The 4,246-nt window shown below is 35.8% G+C and overlaps 1 pseudogene; it reads left to right on the forward strand.

The window, feature by feature from the left end:
- The first annotated feature begins 1,767 nt into the window (after nucleotides 1–1,767).
- LOC122151675 lies at nucleotides 1,768–2,720 on the forward strand (annotated as a pseudogene).
- Nucleotides 2,721–4,246: the final 1,526 nt, after the last annotated feature.

Here is a 4,246-nt window from a genome sequence, read left to right on the forward strand (position 1 = left end):
CAATGAGATGGATTGATACGGTGGCTGCATGATGGGCTCAAGTATAGCAGGGATTGTGGGGCTGGCGCGGGATCGGGCAGTGTTTCGTTGTGCTGTGCGTGGGGTTGCTATTAGTTGGAAATGACTCGACGGCACTTAATAACAACAACAACATGATTATTTATCAAGAATAACTTGATTGTTGAGAACAAACAAGTTGGCTTGCATCAGTTCAGAATAGTCATGGACTCTATTTCTTCGGATAGACACAATTTATTTTCTTCCTGCCTCTTCTAAAAAATAAGATATGGACTAAAGTGTTTAATGTAAAATATCAATAATATTTTCTACATTGCTGCTTAATGTTAGCTAGAAAATGTATACACTCCACTCCCCATCAAAAATGAGAGAAGAAATAAGAAGAAACAAAATTCTCAGTATTTAAAGAGAACATAATACACCTCATTTTAAAATAAAAAAGAATCATATGAAAAGTGTTATAAATCCGTATAGAGTCAGCAATAAGGATATATACAAAATAAATAATTGAAACCTATTGTTTTCCTATCAACACTAACCAATAAGAAATTAATTAAAATGTAATATCAATAAAGATAAACTTCACATGTAAGAATACATGAAATTTTTTAATAAAAAATTATTGTTCAACTTCATCAAAGGGAAAATATGAATAAATTGGGATACCTCATATTCTCCAAAAAGAAAATGATTATTTTAAATAAAAAATTTAATACAGACATTTCAAACAATTTCCTATAGTTTGTTTGTATTGTAACAAATTGACTTCAGAACTTATTTGGAAAAATAACAGCTTACAAAAGTCATGACATTTTCATAAAGAAGAGTAATAAGGGAGGATTTGTACAGTAAGGTACAGAAATGCTGTCAAGCAATAGTTATTTAAAAATATTGATTTGCAGATGATTGAAACAAAATGGATGCCTCCAAAGTAGACCCAGTTCATTTTATATTAGAATATTGAATATGAAAAGAGAACCATTACAAATTAGTGAGCAATGCAAGCCTATTCGAAAAATCTCATGTGAAAATTGATTACACTGATTAAAAACATACATTGAAATAAATTTTGAATGGATAAATAGTGTGAAAAAATCAATGAACAGAAAGGAGGAAGTAAATATTTATTTTGTAAAGATTTTCTAAGCATTAAAAATTATAATAGAAATGATAAGTATGGTAGCATAAAATTAAGAGAAGAACTTCTGTTGGTCAGGAAATATCATAAACATTAAGAAAAGTTTAACAGACACAAACTTACTTCATATATAACAGAGCAATCCTTGTTATCTTTAAAAAAAAAAAAAGAAAAAGACTGTATTGTTCTTCGATATTGGCTCTCAGGTGGACATTTCCACTTATGGCAACAGTGTGATGATGATCGTTTCAGCAAACCATGTGGTAGAGCACACTCTTCTCTGCAGCTTGTTCACTGAACACAGAGAGGTCCTATGATTTCTGTAATATGGGCATCCTTCACTGCAGAGAACTATTTCTTCACAATACTGAGTCATCATATGAACAACGTTGTTGTTGTTGTTGGTATGTGCCGTCGAATTGGACCCGATTCATAGCGACTCCTCCGTGGGTTTCCGAGGAAGTATCACTATGGAAGTAGATTGCCCCATCTTCCTTCCGAGGAGTGGCTGGTGGGTTTGAACGGTCAGCCATATAAGAATGTATAATTTGTTGTTTCAACTTTCTGGTTCCTTCTTTATCCTTTTCTATGGAGATCAGGGATTGAAGATAATGGACACACTCAATACCAGCTCAGGTGGTGGTTTCATCTTGCTGGGTTTTTCTGACCAACCCCAACTGGAGCCCATCATCTCTGTGGCTGTCTTGCTCTTCTATCTTATGACTCTCCTAAGTAACACAGCAATTATTCTGGTATCTTCACTAGACATCTGACTGCAAACACCAATGTACTACTTCCTTACTAACCTCTCATTTCTGGACATCTGCTACACAACTACTGTTGTCCCCCAAATGCTTGTAAATCTGTGGGGGCCAAATAAATTGATCACTTATGCAGGTTGTCTCCTACCGTTTGTATTTCCTTTTGACTTTGGTGCAATAGAATGCCTTTTATTGGCAGTCGTGGCCTATGATCGCTACGCAGCATTCTGCCAACCCCTGCACTATGTGGTTGTCATGCACCCTCGGTTTTGTAAGAAGATGGTAGCGGCATCATGGTTGACTGGCTGGCTGGTGCTCTAGGTGTGAGTTCTTTTACTTTCACACTGCCACGATGTGGCCATCATACAATAGATGACTACTTTTGTGAGATGCCTGTCTTTCTTAAGATTATTTGGGAGTACAGTAAAATAATAGATGTTCTCATTTATACACTTGGGATACTTTACCTTCTTCTGCCACTCGGTGTCATCCTTGTCTCATATGGGGTCATCACTCTAGCTGTGACTAAGATCAAGTCAGGCAGAGGATGGAAGAAGGTGCTTAATACCTGTGGCTCTCACCTCACTGTGGTCACCCTCTTCTATGGCAGTGCCATCTGCATGTGCTTACAAACAAAGAAAATTTTCTCTTCCATTGTGGATAAATTTCTTAGCCTCTTCTACACCATCATCACCCCAAGCCTTAACCCCTTAATGTACACTCTGAGGAATAAAGATGTCAAAGGAGCATTAAAGTGGCTTTTTATAAGAATTCAGGGTTCAGAACAAACCTCAACTGAATAGGAGGATTAATAACGATAATACAAAATCCTATTGCCATCATGTCAATTTCCACACATGATGACCCCATGTTTTACAGAGTACAATTGAAAAATAAAATATTTGCTTTAGTTAGGAGTTTATTATGCCATTGTAGATAATCTGAAAGACTTGCTGCTTAAATCAGATTAAATTAAGTATTGCGTACATTAAAGATTGCAATATTCTTCTTATTAAAAAACTGATAATTTCAATTGAATTAATCATCTCTGTTTACATGTTTTCTTGGCTGTAATCTTTACAGAAACAGATTGTCAGACTTTCCATCCACGGGACCACTGGTGTGTTTGAACCGCCAACCTTTAGGCTAGTTGAGAGCTTAACTGTTTACATCACTCATGAACCTCTAATAAATCACTCATGAACCTCTACTACTACTACTACTACTACTACTACTACTACTACTACTACTACTACTAATATTGTTGTTGTTAGTTGCCATTGAATGGATTCTGACACATAGAGACTTCACATGCACAAAGAACTGCTCCAATGAGTTTTCAAGGCTGTGACTTTTTAGAAGCAGATGATGAGGCCTGTCTTCCTAGGAGTCTCTGGGCAGGTTCAAACAGCCAACATTTTGATTAGCAGTCAGGCACTTAACCATTTGCACTTACAGAGCTCCATAATAACACCCATTAAACATATCATCCTAATTTATTTTTAGTATCTCATTTATAGCATAGTGCCTAAGGCACTTGACTGCTAACCAGAAGCTGGTGGTTCAAATCCACCAGGCACTCTTTGGAAGGAAGGGTGGGCAGTCTACTTCCATAGTGATATTGCCTAGGAAACCCAAGGAGGGGTTGCTATGAGTTGGGTGTGACTAGAGGGCACATAACAACAACAACAACATTTCATTTAATCTGCACTATAACTCTGAAATTGAGGCATCATTGTTTCCATTTTTCAGGTAAAAATCTGAGATCCCATAAGTTTATTAACTTGCCCAAGTACAACACTTCTGAATGAAAACGCAGGATAAAAACACAAATCTGTCTGACTTCAATATCTTGACATTTTCAAAAACCTTCCTACTTTTATAGAAAGTCCTTTAAGTTTGTGACTGTAAGTAATCATAAGAGATTGATGATTTCTGTTTATGTATATAAAATAACTAATAAAAACACCTCCTGAGTTTGTAACATGCTTTCCTATTATTGCATCACCTTCAATTCTGAAGGTCAAGGTGCTGCTGTTGTTGTTAGGTGCCATCGAGTCAGCTCCAACTCATAGCTACACTATGTACAACAGAATGAAACATTGCCCAGTAGTGTGCCACACGTCAAGGTATATTATGGATATTCCATAAGACTGACACTTATTTTCCTACAAATAAAGAATTTACCCAAACTCTTTTGTATCTTATAGGTTATATTTTGTTATTTCTTATGATAATGTATAATGTTTATGAATAAAAAATTCAGGGACTAATCCTTTCTGAAAATTGATAGTGAATCCACACTGGTATAAAATGACTAAGTATCTTA

Source organism: Orycteropus afer, unplaced genomic scaffold (genome assembly GCF_000298275.1).
Source record: "Orycteropus afer afer isolate SDZICR_OR568_19922 unplaced genomic scaffold, OryAfe1.0 scaffold00632, whole genome shotgun sequence".
Classification (NCBI taxonomy): Eukaryota; Metazoa; Chordata; class Mammalia; order Tubulidentata; family Orycteropodidae; genus Orycteropus; species Orycteropus afer.